General features: G+C 44.0%; 1 long non-coding RNA gene and 1 other non-coding gene across 2 annotated transcripts; both read right to left on the reverse strand.

Annotated features, from left to right (window-relative positions):
- Nucleotides 1-6,822: 6,822 nt before the first annotated feature.
- On the reverse strand, nucleotides 6,823-6,893 carry TRNAG-GCC (transfer RNA glycine (anticodon GCC)). Its single transcript has one exon. It is a non-coding gene; the product is annotated as a tRNA-Gly (tRNA).
- A 3,894-nt stretch (nucleotides 6,894-10,787) lies between these two features.
- On the reverse strand, nucleotides 10,788-15,968 carry LOC135914721 (uncharacterized). Its single transcript, XR_011512480.1, has 5 exons — nucleotides 15,552-15,968; nucleotides 14,346-14,464; nucleotides 13,159-13,242; nucleotides 12,997-13,089; nucleotides 10,788-10,848 (listed from the first exon to the last, which is right to left on the reverse strand). It is a non-coding gene; the product is annotated as an uncharacterized lncRNA (long non-coding RNA).
- Between the last annotated feature and the right edge of the window lie 8,361 nt (nucleotides 15,969-24,329).

Consider the following 24,329-nt stretch of genomic DNA (forward strand, 5'->3'; position numbering starts at 1 on the left):
TAATCACATGCCAAATCACTGCTAATTGCAGTGGTTCAGCTTATTCATGCGTCCATGGCACACTGATTTTAATATCAGGCTACTGTGCTTGAGCTCTGTTCGAATCCTGTGGTCGGACAATTTTCATAATGTTTCTGTAATTATTCATAACGCAGCATTTTTTCTAATTATGGTCACTTTGTCGCGAAGCCATATTTTAAAGTTAGAAGGACGAAGTTTAGGCAGATCTACGTACTGCCCATCATCCCCGTGCTGGCTGAAGGGCCCTTCTTGTAGCTCCCATAGACATTAGCGCCACAGTTCGTTCTAGTAATTGTATGAAATGCTATGTTCTTTTCTTCTCTGATTGTCTTCGTACTGACTGTGCCTATCGACACACCTTCCAGTGTGGCCGATGGAATATGCTTGCATGCCTCAAGATAGCAGAATACCATGTACTACTTCCCCTGCACATAAGACTTGAGGGTTGCGTGTGATGGCTACTTTTTTCTGAGATATTTCCGCGACACAAAGCAGGCAATTTGCGAGAAACCGAGCAGACGACATTAACCCACTCGTAATTTTTTTTTTGGGGGGGGGGGCTTTTGGCGATTGTATTAACGCATGGAATGACTGGTATTTCATTTCTTTGCTCGTTTATGACCGTGAATAAACCATACACGTTCAACTATGCCAACACATTACACATACCCCGCCTCTTGCGTTAATTAGTCAAATCTAAATGAGGTGCCCCATTTAGGCTACCGAGGACGCTGAGGGAACATATTGCAAACCTCGTATATATAACTCATGGAATTAAGCAAAACTCGATGGTTTTGTCCCTTTCTATTTCGCACTGACATACGTTCTAGCTGCAGTACGGACTCACCCAAACCACCACCTTGTTGAAAAAGGGTTCAGTAATTATTTGCAAAGCTCCAAGTTAAGCCACTCGTTGAACTTTGGTCATGCATCGCACTTGACACGACGCCTATTTTCACCAAACCTACGCCTGATATGACGTGAATTTATCTCAGAACACTAGACAGCTTCAGTTACACGTACGCAGAGGCTTCACGTACGCAAACGTGAAAAGCCTACGTACCTTACGTGCATGCCATCTGAAACGCTTTTAGCTACACGTACGCGACGCACGCCAAGAGGGACCGCGTAGCCCCAATGTCTACGTGCGCAAGAAACGCACGCAAAGAATTGAATCTCACGTACGTCCGTGAAGCGCGCGCGCACCCGCTAGGTTCTACGCATGCGCACTGCTGACACGTAGAAGCTCTACGTACGCAATGCCTCTACGTACAGGCGCCCAAATCTTTAACTGGCGTGCGCGAGCAGGGACTTTTCCGGGTGTCAGCGCCGTATGACGGGGCGAGGCTGGAAACAGCCTAGCAGACGATTGGCTCAGCTGAGCGGGCTTTGTCCGCATGCGCTTAGCTTCAGACTGTTTCCAGCCTCACCCCTTCACACGGCGCTGACACACCGAAATGTCGCCGCTCGCGCACACCAGTTAAAGATTTGGGCGCCTGTACGTGTAACTAAAACTGTCTACTGACAAACAGCGTTCCCGTCCAGCTCCCTCACTCGGCGTGTGACGTCACAGAGCGCCAAGCTGAAGTGACGCCTACGCTGAACCGATAGCGCTGATGCGATGCCACTGTGCGGGCTCCAGTTATCTTGTTCAATACGGTTTCACCTTCGCCGGCGCTGCCTATATAAAGAAGCAACGCCACCGCACGTGTTTATCTTTTGTCGGCGAATACGAAGCATTACAGCCGCGTTTGTTCTGCTTACAGCCGCGTCTCTGGAACAACGCTAACCGTAACAGCATAAAGGTCGCATAACGCCTTCTGACACTGGTTAAAGGAACTTTTTTTGCAATAATAGTAAGTGACAGTAAGGTTGGAATAAAAAACAAAAATATAGCCACGGAGATTTACATTTAAGGCTACATAGAGATGAGGAGGGGAAATCTTTACAATAACACAAAGGACAGTGCCTTGACATTTGATACCCAGCGTGACTGCCTGAGCACAAAAACGCACATAAAAAAGCTGCATAAAAAACGAAAAAAAAAGAAAAGTAGAAACGCCTCAGAAAATCGCGATAGACTGTCAAGGTATTCACTCAGCAGGACTCGTACAAAACATCCTTCGTCCCGAAGCGCTGGGATTCTAAGCTGATGGAAGCGTTAACTGGTCAGTACAGTACAATGATAAAATAGGGATGTTTGCAGTATCGGTCAAAAAAGCAGGGAAGAGATTGATAGAACCAAAGCCGTTACAGACATAGGTAAGTCAGATCCGACACAGAATGTTTACTGAAGATTCCAAGCGGTGGAGTGTTACGTCACTCCTCCTCGCCTGTGACTTCTCTCCCTGTGAGCCATGGTCCAATTACCATAGCCTGTGCTCGTTGCATCGTCATCAAGCCCGTCATCGAGCTCGCTGAAAGCCACGGACGTTGCTTTCTGCAAGAGCTCTTTTGCTGTCAGTAACCCTTGCTGTATCATTTCATCGTTCCTTCTCATCAGAATTAAAACGGTTAAGCTTGCATCCGGCTACTGGTCGTTTATCGAAGGCAACAATCTTCGCCAATGGCACCGCTACAACTTGGCTAGCCAGATGGAACGCCCGCCACCTAGGCAGTCGTAACACAGGGTAACCACCTGACCTCATCATCTCCGAAATATGCTATTGCTCTGCACTTCCCCTCAAGCCAGGGGAATGAGCTAACTATTAAAACAATTTCACACAGAAATTGTTAGTATGCATGAGCATTGTACCGCTTGCTCATGCATACTAACAATGCTAATTATCAATGTTATGCAACTTGATCCGACAAGTATAAACGAAAGCGCTGAAGGGACACGAGATGCTCCGGAAATAAAGCAGGCAAATGCCACTCAAGCTATTGTGTTCACCGACTCAATGAGCGTCGTTAGAGCCATAATGAGTGATTCTAATGAGCTGTGCACATTGCTATATGCGCAGTGTACATGGTCAACGAAGTCATTGCGCTTTGCTGATTACCTGGCCACAAAGGCATAAATGGCAGTGTATATATGGCTGCTGACGAAAGTGCCACATCGGCCGCCTTCAGTGATACCGAATTAAACCCACAGCGGCCACAGACCTCACACCTTTCTCACGGCATCAGTTGAGGAAGTACTGTAGCATGACCCCCCCTTGGAGGTTGTAGCTGCAATGGAAGTATATTTGTAGAGCACGTGCCTACGAGCCATTGTGCCCAAAGAGATGTGAGATGTTAGTGCTAACGTCACCTATACGTCACACTAATCATGCTTCGTCGGAAAACATGTATTTTCATAGCCCACATCCCTAATCATTGTCACTATTTTAATATATGTATCTTCTAAGCAATTTACAATGACTGATTTTAGGCCCCTTTACAGCCATGTTACATCCTTTGTTCCCACTGTTAACTCATCGCACCATGCTTTTGGAGCTCCTTGGCCAAAACTGGCCCTTCCACCTTAAAACCTATTAAGCAATTAATCATGTGCGTTCGAATATTCAAAATTTTTATTTCGAATCGAATATTCGCCGCTATTTGATTCGCATTAGATTCAAGAATACATGATATGCGTCATTAATTTGTCGAAATATATTCGTTTCTTTTGGAATATAACAACACTTGTTGGAGTCTCGAGGTACAGATATAGGTGTAATGCGAGTGAGTACTCTTTCGAATCATTGTGTAAAGGAGAGCCGCGTTTCTCGTGAAGTAGCACGAGACCTTGAGCCAATGCATGGGGCCGATAGGTTCCGCTCAATAACTTCGAGTCAGTCATTAAATATACCGCGCTTTTGCCCAGCGTATGCACGAGTTTGTTGTCTCGATTTGGCAAAGTACTATAATATCTGACCAGTCTCGCCGTGTTTGCATGCTTTTAGGACTATGCGCTGCGTCCTACGCACGAGTAGTATCGCGTTTCTCTCCTTCAGCGAACGCCGAACTGTACTTGCATTTGGTTACGTCATGCTCCCTTGCTTCCTTAGTGCGGTTCTCATAGTACATTAGGTAACTGAAAACGGCTCTTTCTGATTTACACGCTTTACAGTTCACCGGACTTCCATTCGCGAACGGCATTGCAAGCACGTATCGCATACTGTAATAAAGAATCCTTTGTTTACCGCACGGACTCCACACAAAATTTTTCTTTCGCTTTGTTTAGAAATGAAAAAAAATATCAGATACTTGCTTCGATACCCGGAGGTCGTCTTCCTCGAACATCCGTATACAAATATATTAAGAAATTTCACTATTGCAGCACTCCTCAATAATATTCAAGCTCTGTACAGGTTTTATTTTATCCAATGTTGATCTCAATGCATTGCACAGGTCGCAATATTTTTTTAAATACGTTGTCTGTTTGTTTGCCGCGCAAGTCACAATTTTATTTTATCCGATGTTTATGGAAATGCATGCAGCTGTTCGCAATTTATACCGAAATGTAAACGCCAATTCGTGTGGTTACATACTGTGACAACACGTCGACACAACAATTCAAGAAAATCGCTGCTGCTTGTCGTGGGCTGAAGAGTTAGCAGAAGCGCACGCACCGAGATGTACGACGGATACCCGAGTACATTTGCAGCTTCTATGCCCCCTTGTGTCACATTGACACATACCGGTGATGGAAGATTGGCGCACGATGGTCACGTGCCCAGTGGCACATACCCAGAAGACACCAAGGCTTCGAAATGTCATCGCAAACGCAAATTCCACCTCGAACAGACGCTTGTTTAGCCGCGACACGCGAGGGCCAGCGCTCTTGACCCCGAGAGAGCAGCGATGCCGAAAGGTTGTCGGCGTTGTTGACGAGCCGCGCCCTCCAGGCGTGACGGACCGCGCCTATCGCGGGCTAAACAATGGCGCGCTGGCAGCAGCCGTCGAGACGTTACGTCACAATGGCTATTGCACTGGCTTCCGCCCGCGTGAAGAGGCCTCGTGGGAAATGCTGCTTCCTTTTTTCTCTCGCGCGTTGTCGGGATATGTCCGCGGGGGTCCGCATTACATGGCGAGGTCTATTCGAGTGCAAACCGTGAAGAGACGCTGCCTGAGGCGGCGCGTTGTGCTACTCCATACAGCTGCGATCGTATGTTGACAACGGAAAACTTTCGCGCACTATGCAGAAAAAAATACTAATCTCGTCTTCGGCTACAGTTTCTTTTAGACTGATTGAGTTACGTTGAAATAGCTGTTTTTCTTAATTTCCTGGTAATATGTTGGCGATAAGGAGAGAAAAATTAAGATCAACGTAGCAGCCTGCGTACGTCAGGGCGACACCACGGCCTTCGAAATACCTGCTCGTATTTGGCCGATTGTGGCTCGCTATATGTAATCGAAAGTTGCAATTTGAATTTTACGATATTTTAAAACACAATGTACTACATCTTTACCGAACACAAATTAACTAGCCCCACGCTGAGGACAGATTAACTATATGCCCGGGCAGACATCGTTTGCAATAAAAGGCAAAACTATCCATTCACTTATTAAACTAATCACGCCAATTAACTTCTTGGTTACAAACCTTATGGTAATCATTTATATTCGAAAGTTGAACAGGATCGTCATAAAATTCGAGCTCCTTGTTTCAACACTTAACACCGCGCGCGATAAGGTGGTCCATATCACCCCTGCTGCTAGAGTGAGTGTGCATCCAATCGGAAGAAGTACACTGTGCCAATCGGAATACGATCGTGGGAAGAAGGAAGCGTGACGGCAGCTTCATTATGCACCGCCATTCCACGTCACAGGATGGTTGCACCGGGAACAACGCCCCTTCGAAGTGTGGCGTAAAAGATCTGCAAATTTGAGGACTCATTTGAGGTCACCTACGTATTTCGGTGTATATGGCCGCTATGATATATTGAAACGCTTAACATGATTTTGTTACAACCCCCTTCAATTGTTTAGTATAAACATATGCCGTAAAGTTCGTAACCTAAAATATCAATGAAGTGTTTGATTAAAGAATGAATTGCTTTGTTTTTTTCTCGCATATTGTGTCCACCTGGGCGAATAAGTTAATGTGTAGTGACGTATTTCGGTAACATTTGCAGACTTTTTTTAAAGAACAAGTGCTTGGGATATAGAGAAAAAGCACACTATGGAACGATGATGTTTCATGTGAATGGAGTTTTAAATTGTTCGTTGTAAATAGTGATGTTATATTCTAAATGTAAAACTTATGCTAGTAACAAAATGTTCTTATTTGTCATTGCTGTGTAGCGTTTAGTTATTTACTTATTTTTTGCAAATAGCCGATAGTTTGCAGTGCGTTAAAAAATGGTTTGTGTAAGTAGTTTTGATCTTTTCTGTTTTATTAGTTGTATTTGGTTTTATTAGTATTGACCCTTGTAAACTGCGACTTCTGTTGCTCCAGCGAAGTAAAGGCCTTAGTCAAGAGGTTTACGCCCTCCTTTTGCTTTACCTTGCGGCCGAACCTCCTATTTTTTTTCCCCAAATAAAGGACTTGCACTAAAGAAAAACGTTCACGAGAACAGTTATTAAAATGGTAAAAATACCCACCATGGTAGACTATAGTGGCCATGGCTTGCGCTACTTAGCTCGAGGCCACTGGTTGGACGGCGGCGCTCTCATTTCTCTGTGGTGCGTATTGCAATGTCGCCCGAGTACTTTTTGGTGCAGGTTAAATAATCCCAGGTGATCAGAAGTAATAATGCCGTGTGCCTCCCGATCAGATCGGGTTCCGACACATAAAGCCGCTGAAATAATTTCGAATTGAAGATTGCAGCCATACCATTTGGAAGCAACGAAACGAAGGAAAAAAAGAATGCATGCGTCGGCCGGGAATCGAACCCGGGCCACCCGCGTGGCAGGCGAGTATTCTACCACTGAACCACCGACGCCCTGTTCTCAGCGTTGCAGCGGTCAGCTATAGAAAGGCGAACCGGTTGCGCAACTTGCTCGCGGTATCGGGGTGATCGCGCCGATGAGCACTTGCCAGGAAAGGGCGGATGGCATACATCGGGGAAACGTGGGGCTACACAAATGCTGGTAATTTAATTTGAATTATTCCGAACAGCGCTTTTGAGACGCGGTATTCTGAAGAAAAGCTAATTATTTCCTTATGAAATAAAAAGAATATACAGATCCCACGCATTGTGGGAAGAGACGTTGTATGCGAAGCATTTTGAAGGTACCTGGATGTCTAGCTTTGTTTGGGGTTCCACTAAGCGATACTAGGCGGACCAGGGTGTTTTTTTTTTTTGCAAATTTAGTGGTTACGTGTGTGGGTCGCGAGATTACGTGTCCGTGAAAACAGCGGCACTATTTCGACGCCGGTCGTTCGATGTGAGCTCATGACATGGCATTTTTTGGTTTATACATAGGCAGTGGATGAGCGCAAACGAGAAAAACACGGATTGCGACGTCATCAGCGACGGCACGTTATGAGATTTCTCTTAGCGTGCTAAGAGAAAAGTGCTGGGAACGTCCACCAGTCCCGCAGATAGTAAAGCTTACTACACGGTGCCTCAGAGCGCTAACTATCACAAAAAAAAACAAGAAGACGAGAAAGTGGCACGAGGCGGCACGCGCCGAGCTTTTCGCAGAGCTAGCTGGCCGTTATAAGTCACCCTGATTTACTCTTTTGCTTTGGTCTTTCTCTCTCTCTCTCCCACCCCTTTAACCTTTAGCCTCCGGCTTCTTGGCCGATCCCATGCAGTGGGCAAGCACCGCAAATGAGGAACAAGCAAGAAAACAAGCTGGCTGGCTTTGAAAGGGCATGCGTGCGATCGTGGCCTAAAGCACAGCTCGCGTAGAAGCGGATGTATGCCATCGCTAACTGCCTTATAAGCAAATGTGCAAAGCCAAGACCATGCGGGAGGAACAGGTTATCTAGCGCCGTATCGCACATCATTCGCCTTCTTGTGTTGCGACCACTGTTGTTGAAAACGTTGATCTGTATGGGTTCGAAACGGAAATAGCTGATGCTCTCTTATTTCTTCAGATAAGATTTTACACAGCCTACTTATTTACATCCAATTGTAAGACCTTGAGGAGGCATGTTATTGACGTGTGCTTTCCCGTGCCAATGTACCGTACTATATTTGGTAAACATCATTTGTTCGTTCTATCGAATTGCGTTGAGAAAACGTGTTTCTCCGAGAGCCAAGACTTTCTTTCTTTTAAATGCATGCCTCCACGCTTCGTGGGAAGACGTGGCAGAAGGCTAAGGGATTCTTTCCTTCCTGGGATACAACTTACACATTGTGTAAAAAAAAAAGCAGGTACAATTGATCATTGGTTTATTTATTGACGCGTGACAGTACGTTTGTGAGATGTCCTAGAGGGAACATTGAAAAAAGCATTAAAAAGTGAAGCACATCACTTTCACATAGCTCGACGTGGCAAAAAGACAAATCATTGCCATACTACCCGATTGTCCTTAGTAGATTACATAGTCTCTGGAGATCGAGAATACCAGGCAGACATGCTCGAAATTTCGGAGTAAAGAAAAACGTCTTACAGGAAGAAAGAACACAAATACGCCGCATATACACTCTTAGCACGGTAACCTTTACTAAAGGGGTACATTCTCACAGATTTGTGCACCTTTAACTTATAAGTTACAAATCAACCTTTACAAATTTAACTTCTATTAAAGGTAAGAAAGCGTGCACCTCAACTAGAGGTTACAACACTTTAACCTCTAGTATAGGCATACAGTATTGAGTGTCTTTGCCTAAATATAAAGGTTACTTTTACAATATACCGGTTGAACGATTAAAATGTTCACACAAAGCGGCTTGCAGGAGGTCCCAGATGGACACCGTGCTGCGCATGCTCCGTATATAGAGCCGGAGTCGCCTAGCAACGGGGACGCGGCTCTTCTTTCTGCGGTATGTTTCATAAAAGCCCGTTGCTCTGCGCATGCTCCGCCAAGGCAGTTGTCGCCTAGCAACAAAGGCGCGTCTCTTCCTTCTTTCGCGCTTCTTTCTGCTTGCGCCTCTTCTTTCTTGCGCGCTTCTTTCCGCGGCCGGATTAAGCAGACTACAACCGGGCGCGGAGAAATGTGAGCCTTCGCGGAGGAAGCCCCTCGGCCAGTCCTTTCCGGACGCTGCCTTTACATGCGCTTGCGCTTCGAAATAGTTCACGTGTCCACCTCGTGCGGTTTTCGGGACAAAGGGTGTCGCTGTGTCTCTCTGAACCTAAGTAAGAAAAAAGAAAAAAAAAGAAACATTGCGTTTTGCAGGCAACTTAGACCTTACGCATACCGCAACATCTCTTGTTTGGCCTAAAAAATATTAAGACAAATGCAAAAAGTACAACAAAGGTGACCGCGGGAGCCAGAGAAATTTCTTTACTTTTGAATAGTATATTGTAAGTGACAGACTCATTTTTTTGGGCTACAGTTCTGTAGCTGCTAATCAATAAATGAGGCAAATTTTCGCTTTGCCAACGACAAGTGTTCAGACTTTTGGCTCACGCTGTTGCGGTTTTTATCCTCCTGCACATGTGTTTGTGTTTACTCGGTGGATTGTTCCTAAGGTATCATCTAGCACGCGAAAATGAAAAAAAAAATGAATTTCAGCTCACTGATTCTACTTTTTAATTTTTGCATGCTGAATGATACCCTTGGTACAATCCACACAGCAAACGCAAATGCATGCGCAGGAGAAAAACACAGCACGGGTAAAGGGCCTGAACACTTGCCGTTGTTCATAAGCAAAGCAAAAATTTGCTTCATTTATTGCTAATAGCTACACAATTGTACCCAAAAACAGTATGCGTCTGTCACTTGCTATGCCATTCGTAAGTGGAGATATGTACTCCCGCACTCCTCCTTGTTGTGATTTGTGATAGCTAGAAAATTTTTTGACTAGATATCATTGCAGTCGAAGAGATGTTACGGCTTGCGTAAGTTGCCAGCAAAACGCAGTGTTTTCTTTTCTTTTTTTTGCTTAGGCTGAGAGAGACACAGGGACACCCTTTCCTGTGGAAACTACACGAGGTGGATAGGTGAACTATATCGAAGCGCAACCACGTGTAAAGACAATGTCCAAAAAGGACTGGCCGAGTGGCGTCCTCCGCGAGGGCTCACGTTTCTCCGGGCATGGTTGTCGGCTGCTTAATCCGACCGCGAAAAGAAGCGCGCAAGAAAGAAGAGGCGCAAGCAGAGAGAACCGCAAAAGAAGGAAATGACGCACCTCTGTTGTTTGGCGGCAGCCGACTCGGTGCACCATGCGGAGATTTGGCCTTTCTGGAACAAAACCCAAGGTGGCGCCTCCCCGTTGCTAGGCCGCACCCGGCTCGTCGGACCATGTAAAGAGCGGGGCCCACATGAAATTCTCTGAAAAAAAAAAAGGAACGCTCAACTGAATGTGGTGTCAAAAGTTTACTTTCATTTAAATCACTTAAATCGTTGTATTTCAGCCAACGAAGGGCTACCATGATACTACTATACTGTATCCCTTGGGATTTCTGACGAAATGAAACTCCCCGTGCGGCACCTTTTGAGCAAATATGTAACGCTAATGTTCTCAAAAATACAGTTCAAAACACAATTTGAACGCCTGAGGAGGAGGCGCCGTTAGCTTGTATAAATAATCTGAGTATAAATTGACAGTTCCACAGGCAGTATAAGGTTAACTTCAGAATGCAACAACTTTATTTGAAAATACAACATAGAATACACCAGAAGTACAGCAGGCCTTGCTGGCACATGACTAGATCTGAAAATTCAACAGAATACTATCACTTGCATCATAACACAGGAATTTTTAAAATCATATCACTATGTTTCAGCCATGCATGTCGTCAATAACTTCGTGTTAACTGTCCATGTAAAAACTTGTACTGCTGTCAGGAAGCAAGAAAACAAGGCAAATATTAGTATATGAGATTGAAGGAACAAAAACTGGACACTTGTGTTCAGATCCACATTGGACACTACATAAAAAAAGCTTTGCACATCAATGTGCAGCATTAGAGCAGGTCAATAAAGACGTTGCCAATGCAATGTAGCCGATGCAAAGAATATAAAAAGTATTGGCTATAGGTGAACGTAAAAAAGAAGACTGGACCACAAGGCCATGCATGCATGCAGCCCATCTATACCTGAGCAACGTTTCCTTAGTGTTAGCATTGACCACCATTGGCATCAAAAGACAACTTGTTGCTCTTACAAACATCAGACAAAGCTTAACCAGGAGATGTGCGAAGTGCTGGCTTGTGGGCCAAATGACAAAAGGCTGGAAGTGGTTATGCTTACAGCATAGTGAACTCTCAGTTTAGATCCTTTTGACAATGCAAACGTGAACATTTTTTATTAAAATTACTACATGACACATTTTACTATCTAGCTAACAATGTCAAGGATGGGATTCAAACTTCTTGAATGCACTACCTATTTAAAATAAATATTGAAAAAGGTCATTTGGGCACTGCTATGCAGAGTACTGCACAATTACGCTATCATCTAGAGGCTAGCAGTTAGAATAACTCAGTGACAAAGAAAGGCCGCCATAATTCACATTGCACGAATTTAAGAATTTTGAGCAGCTAAATAAAATACTTGTGCACAATACTAAATGCCACTTGCATGAATGGATGTATTACCTCAGTAATTTTCAATAAAACAGTTATAGAAAGGCATGCAACTGTAATGCACAAAGTGATGCATCTGTTCACCACCTCCTGGCAACAAGTGAACATTAATGCAAGGTGAAAATTGTTAACTAGACTTTGAATCAAATCACATTCTTTTTCTTCAGAAGAGCAAAGAAACACTTCAATCTGTTATTTATGAGCCCTCTAGGCACAACATTGCTGGGAAGCACAAGTTTCTGCATCAGCGCCAGGAATGGTGCAAATGCATATGGATAATCGAGGTTCTTGATGTAGTAGGTTAAAATACAATAAATTACAGCTAGCTCCAGGCTGCCGTTCGAGACCCAAATTATTTCTTGCCTGCTGCCAGCATAAACACACGTTTGTTCGCTGCATGTGTAGACGTGGGGAGCTGCAATCTGGATATCACCACTGGGCAGTGGAGCCTACAAGGACACTTAGAGCCTATAAACATTCGCCTATCAAACATTAAATATGCACAGCATAATGTGAACTGACGAAGTAAAATTTATCAAAAACGTGCAGTACTGCAGATGCAGAGCACAACTCAACCCGAAAGAGCCCAACCATTCTACATCAAGGAAAATTAGAACTGGCTCACCTTTAGCTCTCATTAAAGCATGCAGGAAAAAGCAATGAAATGTTATTTTACCGAAAGCAATCAGTATAATACCAATTTTCGTTTGTTTGCTCAACTATATACAACTGAAATCTCACTAAAGGATACTACTGTTTAGCGCGTAATTATGCCCTGTTCCCACAAGATACGCATTAACGAGATTTCACCAGGTAAATTGGTGAAGCATCGCACACTTCATGAGCTGGCTGTGTGCACGTTCCGTCCGACAGGATGTCTCTTACGGTTTTTGCTTACCTCACCTTTATTAACTTTGAAATGCAATAAATCACATTTAAATTAAATTGTTAAATATAAATTAACAATTTCATCTAATTTCATTAATTTGCTCCTTCTCTACATTTTGTGCCTTCATGTGTTAATTATCGTGCAGTCTAGCTAAACGGAAGTAGTGAATAAAAAATAGCACCAAAATACTACCATACCTCAATTTAAGCGCATATAAAGTATGAGCAATGCCTCCATCCTTAGTATTATTTCAGGGGAAGAAAATCTAAGGCGACAACATTAAATCGTGTAATGATGCTCCGCTCGACTCGCACCACTGACCAATACAAATGATAATGCTACAATATAAGTACTGAACAGGAACACAGATGTGAGTAAAAGTAATCACAAGGTGAATGCAGAAAGCTTTCTGGACGATATGTGAAAAGTTTACAAATGAGTGTAATATTTAGTATCGTTACATTTGAGATGTTTTCCTTATGAACTAGTAAATTATATTTCACATCACATACCTTGGCCGCATTCAGTATCGCGGATCTCTTTGTCCATGGCAACCACTGGGCTGTCAAGTGGGGGCTCTTGCACATGGGACTACGGTGCGGAGTCTGGAACAAACAAGTGAAAACAAAGCACCCAATAAAACCAATTCTTTCCTGTATGCGCTATGCATTTACCTTTAGAGCAGCCAGGTTGTGATTCTTGCACAGGCATTCAGGCCGATTCATTTTCTATGGAGGCACCAACTGGGACAGTCCTCTCTAAAGCAAAAAAAAAGAAAAAGAATATATATAAATCCCACGCACTGTGGGAATCGATGCAAGCAAAGCTTTCTGTGCTGTTTGCGTTCAGTGGCAATATTTGGCGGTGATGTTGACGGCCTACGACAGTCGTCATGCGATGTTAAATGTTACCTTACGTGCACCACTTGTGTTTGCCTACGTAGTACACCAAACAGCGAGGCGTGTTTGCTCGAGGCATTGTTGTGCGCCATTGTTCGTATGCTGCAAGCAATTTAGCACTGCCATTCTTCACACGGGCGCATGGCATCGTGGCTGAAATGTTTATTTGCTCGACAGCCGCTTGCGTGTTGTCGTCTTGACGCTGCGGTACTGAGTGCAGCTTTGCGTCTGCACGCCTGCATCAGTTGTCATCATGTACAAACTTGCAGGGTGTTTATTTTTCAGAAATAGCAGAAACGTGCCGTTTCATTCTTAAACTAACATTTTTACAGTTTCTCCGCAACTGTTGCCATGTCTTGTAGCGACTCTTTTATTTAGGCGACCCGAAATGAAGCATGCTTTCTGGTGGCGTCTTTCCATTCTTCCACATCATACTATGTATGCAAGGCGCCATGAGCGAATATCAACTATTATTCATCCGTTTGGTCAGGACGTTGGGTTTACAAATTTTCTGTATTATCTTTCCATTGACTATCTCCCCTCTGGAAATTTGCACGTGAGTACAAAAGCGCTGCAGCTTCTACAATGCTTATACCGCAGGCTAACGCGTAATTACAGCGCTCCAGAGGTAATTGTGTCGATGGCCGAGGAGTTTCAGAGGACATTGTGACGACTAAAGAACTCCAGAGGGCATTGTGGCGACGCCCGCGCAGTTCTTGCTGGAAAGGGCTCACAGACGTCACTCCCGCGTCCCTACTATGTACAAGTACAATGTAATTTCTCGTACACTGCGTACATTATGTACATTACGTACTCAACCACTCCCCGACGCCGCGTGCAGGTCAGCGACAGCAGCAGCAGTGGAAAAGCCGAAGGAAGTGGCAAAAAAAAGCTTCGCTTTAAAATATTTGATACACTAGGCAATCAAAAAAGCTTTGGCCAACATTCCACATTATACTAACCATATTGCACTGAGGAGACTAGATGTGCAAGCTTCCACAGTTTCATGTGACACTGAGGCCTCGAACAACGGTGCCTGGCACATTGCATTGCACCTTTGCCTCGGCTGCATTTTTCGTTTCTGAAATTATAGACGCAACGAAACGACATCATTAGTGTTCACAAAGTAATGCAGAGCGCATTGCAGAGCTGTAGGCAAAAAAAAAAAGACGCGTACATAAGCAAAATTCGTGCGAAAGCTACACAACATGTATTCTCTGAAACAACGCTGTATATAATTATACATCATTGTGCGAAATTGGAATGCAAGTTGTAAGAGAAGGGGTGACGTTGCGGTAAAAAGAGAATTGTGTATTCTTCGCAGTTAGTCAATGCTAACCACCGATTCTTACGTTAAATTACTGGCCCGTTTGACTAAAAGAAAATAAAAAACACGCATTTTTACCCAAAAAGCGAAGCACTAATAGCGATAGCAAAGCATTAGACCACTACTCAAACTAAGGTACGTAGTTTTACCTGCCGTAACAGTAATCATTAGCTTACTAATAACAATGGTGTCACGCGAGCACAGGCATTAATGAACATATCTCATTTGACGACCGCGAACAATCGCTATCAAGTTGACTTGAAGAACGCAGAGGGGAGCGAACGTTTGTTTTGTTGCTCCCTTAAACGCGTCTCCGAACTTTTGAGATTACGCGACCTCCAGCACTACTCGCACCGAAAGAAAGCAGAAATGCAACCACGAACCGCCTCGGCTTGCCCGAACTCTGCACACACCGCAGATTACCTCCAGGCCAGGGCGCGGGCAGTCACGCACCACCACAGCATGGCTAACGGAGGGTGCACGAGGCGAGTTGTGCAATACTGAACGATTTCTGTCAAGCACATCAGCCCAAAGCACGGCGTCAGTACAAGAAACGTATTGTTGAGGTCATTTAGTTGCCCTGACACAACTCATCCCGCCGACAAGCTCAATATTTTAGAAAGGTCTAATCCAATATTTGCACAAAATGACAACATGACAACATCGAATTTAGCTCAATGTAAATCGAAGAGCATAAAGAAGCAAACATATCAACAATAACCTTTTTCAGAAACACTTACGCGAAGCGAGAGCATGCATCATGTCAAATGTTGAATTGCGAACTATAAAGAATTCACGTACTATCCACCCAAAAATAATTTAAAGCAAAAGTTCTGCTTACCGAGATCACATATTTTTCCGTGTGCATTTGGGACGTGGTCACAATAGTCACACCTCACCAGGTTGTCACTTTCCGACAGGCGCAGAATGGTGTATCGCTTGCACTCACAACCCGGCTCGTTGCAGCGACCGCGCAACACACCGAAAAGGTCTCTGCTGCACAAAGGCATGAGGGTGCAGAGGATGGCGCAAGTTCCCAGTAGAAGCGGTAATAACTACTGCAGACTTCAAGTGGTGGCAGCACACAATGGTGATCGGGTGGTATCCAAACACGTCAAATATAATGGCCGTCTCAGAACGACAACAACGACAGGACGACAGCGCGCTAACCACTCCCGCCGGCTCCGAGCCTCCCGCTCCCGCTTAAAATCTTCCCAGCGTGCAACTCGAGCTATCTCGATTGGGCCGAGGAGGAGAGATGATAGCACCGTGGATGGCCGCGCTCCGGTGTGGCTGATGCCTGGTCGCTGCTGCCATGTTAGAAAAAGGCACTTAGAGGCATAAGCAAAAATGAAAAAAAAATGAAAACAAGCAATGAATTACAGAAATAAATGTCAGAGGTGCCAGTGATGTTATTGGTGTGATGGTGGAAGCATTTCGTGTTTGGACAGTGGTAAAGATTTCATTTCTCAGTTGGCGGCTTCACACATTTAACGCTCTTTTCATCTGTCTATGTCTCCTAAAAAAGACAACGGAGCGGACGGCGCTCGCTTGTATGTGAGTGTAGCGGCATCCTGTTCATTTCACTGAACGTTTGGCGCGTTTCGTGTCTGCTGTAACTTAAATTTGCGGTCGTTGTAATGCCAATCTTCGGCACAGCTTATAATGCCCAAAGAAAGTTGGCAGTGGAATCAGTTGCTACAAGCTTTTAAAACATCCTAAGTGCAATGCAGAATGGTTCGCCGACATGTAGGTTGTTTATTTAAAAGCAGTTACGCCGGTCGCGTAGCGCGTACCGCATCCCCAGCTCCCTCGCCGCGCGTTTATACTTCAGTACGCACGCTGCCTAGCTGGTACCGCGTGTCAGCATGGTTTTCTTATTCACGCGCTTCTTGCACACTAACTATTAACCTCATCTTGAGCGCTTATGGTTGAATTAAGCATGGGAAATTTTTGGTTGACAGCATCAAGGCAGTGCAGGGAATGAAACGAACCCGGTTAAAGGCAGAAAATGTATGCAGACAACTGAAAGGTTCTGAGCAGGGACATTTTAGTAGACAAGTTGAATTATATTGATATGTGATAGAACCATCCAATGTTTTCAACAACCTTTTACTGAAAGACCCAACGCGTTCGTGTGCTTTTCATTTGCTGTTCTTCCTCGCCTCGTACATGAATTTTGTTAAAACATATTCACTTTTTCTAAAGAAACTCGCCCGCTATTGTTTCTCGTGTTGAAATACCGATGTTCCATGCCTGTCTCATGGTGGCTAGAATGCGTGCGAGAGCAGGGGGCTTCCGTCACGTTCGACCACTGGGTTTCGGCAGGCAGTGCACGCCACATCATTCGATGACACAGTCTTCGTTGCTGATATTTCAAATAAGGCTGTGTGCCAAGTATGGAGGGTCGTCAAAGAACAGCGCGCAGATGAACTTGCAAGTGCGATCATGCTTGATTTATTTTTTGGTTTTAAATCGTGAAAAATGTAACTGCTTGGCTGACAGAAATTAAGACCGAATACAGCCCGAACTGCCGAAGTCCTACGTTTGTAATAACCAGATCATAAATGCAGAGCACGAACACATTAGGATACATTTATCAGCAAACGTCCAATCCATGATGTAGGTCTCCTCACTGATGCGCTGCAGTGTTCTTTAGAGGTTAAAATCTAAAGGTTACAAGGCGCTTTGCGCTGAATTAACCTTTAAATCCGTCAATTTTGACTCTTGTAACCTATAGATATATATATACGTAACAACATTTAATTAAAACATCAACATATTTCGCATGTAACCTTTATTTTATAAGTTACTCGTGATTACAGGTTACCATAAAAGGTACCGTGCTAAGAGTGTACGAGCCTTCTAGTGAATCTTTTGGCTGGTTTTACCTATTCGATTTATGTTTAAGTTTACCTGATTATTTATTTGCGGTGGGTTTAATGTAAGTGCTACGGTTTTGCTTCCCTGTAATAAAGGGGGGAAAAGTGCAACCGTGGCCTAATGTTTAGAGCCCCACACTGCTGTGCTCGATGGCTGGGATTCGGTTCCACCATCGGTCACGCATTATGTTCTATTATTAAAGCGAATCACGACAGGAGCCTACCTACCTGCCGCAAAGTGTCAAAAATGAAGGCAAATAATGCATCGTATAATAAAGTGGTGGAGTAGTAAGTCGGCAGTAGGATCGTTGGAAACAGGCGAGTTGAAAAGAACGAACGCCTCTTTTCGATGCCGCAGCCACTTAGTTTTCTTTTTCTTCATCCCAGCCTAATTTAAAGCAACTGTCTCTTTGGGGAGCCAAGCTGTCCAGCAAATAATTATTTTTCTCTCTTGCTCTCTCGCTTGCGCAAGACGCCAAACATTAAACTGTTAGGTGTTTCTCATTGCCACTTAAATATGTGCTGCTTTTGCGAAAGCTTTCAAATGCAGTCATGGCTGTCGCCCGGCAGAGCAAATTCATTCTGTACAGCAGTGTTATCTGCAAGACAGTCACCGCTCCCTGCCGGTAGTTGTCACAAATGTTATCTACACGCTGTAGCCTTCATCATCCGATGAAGGCTACAGGAATGCGACAGCTCAAGCCTCGTCTGCGAGTCTAGAGGTTATCGCTATGCGTGACTCGAGTAATCGGCGCCACATGGGGGGCGCTTCAGCCTCCCGCTTAAGAGAGCATGAGAAAGCGATCGAGCGGACTCTTCCTCATCGTTACAGCAAAATCGCTCGTGCCACCGATGCTTCTTCGGCGTAACCGTCACGGCGAGCACATTCACCTCAATCGCTCCAGGATGCCAGCTCGCTGCGAGGTTATTTGTAGAGAGCCGTTCGGAGTCTGGTCCTCAGATAGTTGTGGCGGAGACATTTTATTGTTGCTAATAGGCGTTCACGCATTTACGAGCTCTTTGGCCTGTTGTGAGAGCTATACACAGTTCTGCGCGTTACGCTGGGCCCATCGTCGAAAGACGACGCTGCATCAGTCGAAAGTGAAGGCGATTCTTTTCCCGTCACGTTCCTATTTTCGTCCTCCAGGAATGTTACGGTCATAAGTTCGCTGCCGTTCTCAGCTTCATTTCGCATTGGTCATCGAGAGATCGCGACCAGAGACCTTCCTCGCTCATTGCAAAGACCATCGCAGATATTTGCGGCGTTTGAACGCCGGCGTAGCTTTTACTTTATGTAAGCCATTTGCGACTTGAGTTACTGAAGTTAGCAAATCAATCAACACAATACATGTGCTCTCATAGTGTAACCACTATGGCGCACACGCAAGCAAAATGGCAAATGAGACACATGGACCTTAGTGAGAATAACTGACCGGTTTGCTACCGCATTTTTTTGTAAGGGCGAAACACTAGAACAGATGAAGAGAACGAGAACGGGGATTTGAAGAAAGCTGCCATCGGCGAAGATGCGTTGAGGCGCCTGATAATGTTCACAATCTAAGTTTCCGTTTAATCAGAAGTCAACCATTCATACACGATGGTTGTAGCCTGGGAGCGTAGGCGATTGAATGCATTAAAATACACCAGCCGCTGTCCTCCTACATGTGACTGCCGGCGGCGCAGGAAGTGAACACGTTCAGTTGGACTTGCAGGTTTTTCCTTATGCGATATCGGCGCGAGGGAACGGGAAGCGTGACGAAGAGCTGTGCGGTGTCGCCTGCATCTCGTGCCTCATAGCAGTGCCGTCGCGTAATTCGGCGTATGAAATTTCACATAACTATACATTACGATGCGGAATAATTAACGCAATTTTCGCAGGATTGTGCATAAATACAAAAAAGAAAGAAAGCAGGAAACAGCAGACATACACATTTACATATCATGTTATCACAGACACAAAGTTACCGACTAAACACATCTTGACATCTCAAGTATACTGCAGGATTCATCTCTATGCAGCGTTTCTTAATGTTACATACTGCAAATACACTTGGAAATCACATTTTGCACGAAACAGGCCTGAAATGCGATAATGAGATTGATTCCCTGGTCTGGAACAGAAGCAGATGAAGATGACGAATAACAAGGCTGTGCGGAAGGGAGGAAGAGGAAGATAGAACAGAGAGATCGAATATGGCGATTAAGTAGATGCAGATATCTTAATAAATGCTAGGAGGCTCCAAGCTTTCGGGGACTTCTACAGTTTGGCGCAGTCGGCTACGGACTTGCTCATGTGGGTAACGTCCTGCATGGCACAGCGAGGCCAGCCAGTCATCACAGGCTACAAGCCGTATAGGGCGGTCTTGGCTTGTGCACTAGACGATAGGACCACCACGACTCTGCTCGAAGTCATCGTCACCAGGGCCAGTATTACAGTGGAAGACGTCATTGCTAAAGGTGCTGCAAAATAGAACGCGGCACTGCGTGAACTCGTCCTTTGAAAAAGTCGCGGTCTTCCAGCTAGCTGCAACACAACCATAAGCGCAACTTTGTCTTCCATTATTCTCTCAGCTGCATGCGTCAAGCTCGCCGCAATACAAACAGAACAAGCTCAGCAGCAGAAAGCTCTTATAGCGGCTCTTTCGAACTACAGAAGTGTTGAATTACCAGTGGAACCTGTGCGATTAAACGGTATTTCGTCAAGCACCACAATACATGGCTCGACTACTATGAGTACGGCTGTGAACACAATAACTAGTGCATCGATACTAATGGCATGTTTCACATGCCGAAATACTTTCATGGAAATGCTAAAAAATGGTTCGACCTTCACACCTCAGGGCACACGCATCATTGGAAAGCAGGGAGTGAGAGCTTTCTTCGTGCATTTGGAGTGAATTCATTTGACTTGTGGAACAAGGTGATCGCTTATAACCAGAAAGATGAGGGTCTTTTGAATAACTTTTTTTTAAAAGCGCTGGCTGTTGCACATAACGGAACACAGTCTTCCAGAGTCATGAATGGTGCCACTTGCGATGCTTTGAGAAGAAAATATCGTCAACAAGTCCAAATCAGGCGGCCTTCCATCATTAATTACTTTTTCTACTTTTTAAGATAGGCCACCATCTCAGACCCACCAACTGCTGCCAAAACCACATGTCTGACAATAGGGCAGTGGACTGACAAATCGGGTATGAGAAAAGTTTTTCTCCTAGAGCTTTTTCTCAAACATCTCTTTTTTTTCTTTTTTTTGGCGCGAGTATGCGTGCATAGCGCTACGACTCGTGTGTCACCATGTCATTCAATGTACACCCGTGAGCAAAAGTATACGGACCACAGGGTAGCCAAATAAAACAGAATGTCTCTGTAATTACCACGCATAAACGGAAACTCATGAGTGCACTAGAAAATTCGTAATGCCAAGTTTGGACTACAGTCTTTAATTTGAAGTTGTATTAACTCCCAGAGTAGAAAATGAGTTTTACTGTGCAATGACTGGTCCGTATACTTTTGCTCACGGGTGTACATTATGACCATATGCCATCATCTTTCATTTCTCGTTCTTGCTGCTTTTTCTATTATTGTTTTGTGTAAAGTGCTCCTTATCAAATTTGTAAGCGTTCTTTCGATGCCCCTCCCCTCTACAATGATGTAATCCTTTGAGGGTACAATAAATAAATAAATAAATAAATAAATAAATATATATATATATATATATATATATATATATATATGTATATATATATATATATATATATATATATATATATATATATATATATATATATATATATATATATATATATATATATACAGTGCGTATGAATCATTGCGAGACGGCAATTTCACAAATTAGATTGATTAAATGTGAGAAACTAGTTACGAAGTCACATTACAATAACGATGAAGGAATCAAACAAAAACAGATCATATTTCTCGTTAAGACACATGTTCTTTTTGTCGCTTTGCTTGTAACTGACCGGAAAATGACAGCGTTGGTAGATACTGGGGCATCAGTCCATGAAAAAAATTGTAGACACGGCGATATTTACCTATGGAAAGTCACTTCGAATCTACAGTTATGATGGAGCCTCGCAGGAGTTGAAACGATGAACAGACGCAAATGTACTGTTTAGAGACCACGAGATCACGGTGATATGTTTGGTATTGTCTGGGGTTGAGTTCGACTTTATCTTTTGAAGACAAGACAGGAAGCTGTTAAAGAATATTATACTGTGGAATGACAGGATCACTACAGATCGCTACAAAGCAGAAACGGAACGACCATCGAGAAGACAAGAATAACTGGGCCCTGTTCTGAAGATATTGCCTCTACGTTTTCAGAATATGCGCAGGTGCATATCCACCACCCGCAACGGCTATAGAAGTTCTATTTGAACTGCGAGACGTGTTCGTTGGGATGACAAAGCCTTATAGCGTAAGCCAAGAGAAAATGTACTGGCTTAAACAAGAGCTTAAGAAATGCTCGATTACCTGGTATTCTTGGGCCGTCAACTTCACCTTTTGCTTCCAATCACCAGCATAACCAAGGAAGACGAATCACTATGCTTATGCATGGACTACGGATTCATAACATGCAAACAGAACTCTGGCCTTTTCTAGTGCCAAGCATAGACTAAATAATCGATGAGACGGGTGGGCGGCTGGGAATGTTTCTTAAGAATAGTCCTTTGTAAAGGGTATACTGGGAGGTCCCATTAAAATAAGAAACGAAGAAGTTCACAGCATTCGTTACACCCTTTGACATATACGAGTACAACAGGCTACCTACCGTTCGGGTGGACAAATTCTGAGGCCTGGTTGAAAAAAAATTATAAAATTGGTTCTAAAATACTGCTTAGGAAAGTTCTGCAACGCCTACGTCAATGATATAATCGTGTAATCGAGTACAAGTGCTGACCACGTGATCCTTGAAAAATCGAAAAATCCTTGAAGCACTCAGTCAAGCAAGGCTGATGATTAATATCAACAAAAGTGAGTCCTTTTCCACGAGTTTGTTTTCTTAAGCAGGATTTTCGATGAAACAACGTAGAGCACCAAAGAGGAAAGTGTGCAACGCATCCCGCAACTCGTCAAACTATACGACTTGCATTTTCTCTGAGTATCCTTAGGATTCGCAGGACACTTCCAAACGTTCAATAAAGACCAAGCTACGAAGACAGTTAAAGCCTGACAGCTTTAACGCAAATATATATATGGTCTGAAGAATGCGATCGTTGCTATGTTAAACTCGGTAGGACTGTTTCATCAGACCCTATACAGACACTTCCTGACTTTAATTTGTCTTTCGAAATGTATACTCGCGCTTTGCATTATGGGATTGGCGCTGTTTTTTTACCAAAGAGACATGAGGAAACCCAGCGGAAGGCAACAACAAGTGATTGAGTACTACTCCTACACGATTTCAAAAGCACAGGTGAACTATGCAACTACAGAAAAAGAGCCACTGGTAGTAGTCATGACTCAATTGTATTTGAAGAGCTACTTGGAAAGGTGCACTTTTAAGCTCTGCACTACACATAGACATACAAGCGTATAAACATTATCACGCTTCATTATCCCTGTTATCATCGGCGCGTAAAGTGCCACTAAAGCATTGATGGTGTTTCTGAGGTGCTAAGGCCTGAACGAAACTCTGCGAATGTATTTATTGTATCTTTGAATGCCCGTGGACTGTATGTGTTGTTTGTGGGTTTATGTGTCCACTGTGATCCCTTCGTCGTTGTGGTGCTTAACCCGCGCGCGCGGGATCATATCGCGTCCACAGCAGCCGCATTTCGCTGCGGGCGAAATGCAATAACGCCTTTAATTATACCGTGCATTGGTTGCAGGGTAAAAAAAGAACACATACACGTGGTCAAAGTTAATGCCGAGTCCCCCACAATGGCGGAAAGTCACGTAAAGTCCCGGAAATGATAAGTAAAACACGTAAAGTCACGTAAGATAGACAGCTCAAATTTAGAATTTAAAATGCTTTTGCTTTGTTTTCTACCTAGAGTAGCATTTCAGGCAATGAACAACCTATCATTAAATTATTACCTATATTTCTCTGCCTGTCCTTGTTAGCACTGTTCCAACACTGGGCTAAGCAAATAGGATCATGGATAAACATTACAAAAAACGTTGCACGGCATTTTATGTGGAGCCGCTTACATATTCCACTTTCGGTTTCGGCGCCCTCGGTTGACGTTTTTTTTATTTCTCTCAACTCGACTGCCAGTAGCGATCGTGCTGCCGACTTCCTCCTCCGATTTTCGCTTTTTTTCCTGTACTTTTTTAGGCAAAAGCTTTAGGTTGCTCACGGGTCGAAAAATCTGGTGTGCGGCATATCGAAAAATTGATCGTCCGCCGTTATGGCACCAAAATTCAATGTCGCCAAAATTGATGGTGCCACCATTGATGGTCGAACGCACGATCATTGGTTGGAGCTGAACTCACGACCTTTCGTGTTAATTAAGGCGAAAGTATTGAAGGCGCAATTAATTAAGGTAGAGTAAATAAAGGCCCTAGAATACACGGCCTTCGGTGGGAGAAGACAAGTAATAGGAAATAACAACGCGTTCGAATCAGAATGTCAAGTAATTTAATGAATGTCTCGGCAGCGCGCAGCCTTTCGCCTTCGTCCTCTCTAGCGTATGTTAAAGCGACTGTCAACTTCTTTGTTTTTTTTTAATTTCACAAACAACGAAACAGCTTTTGTCCAGAACGACGTGTTC

This window comes from Dermacentor albipictus, chromosome 3 (genome assembly GCF_038994185.2).
Source record: "Dermacentor albipictus isolate Rhodes 1998 colony chromosome 3, USDA_Dalb.pri_finalv2, whole genome shotgun sequence".
Lineage (NCBI taxonomy): Eukaryota > Metazoa > Arthropoda > Arachnida > Ixodida > Ixodidae > Dermacentor > Dermacentor albipictus.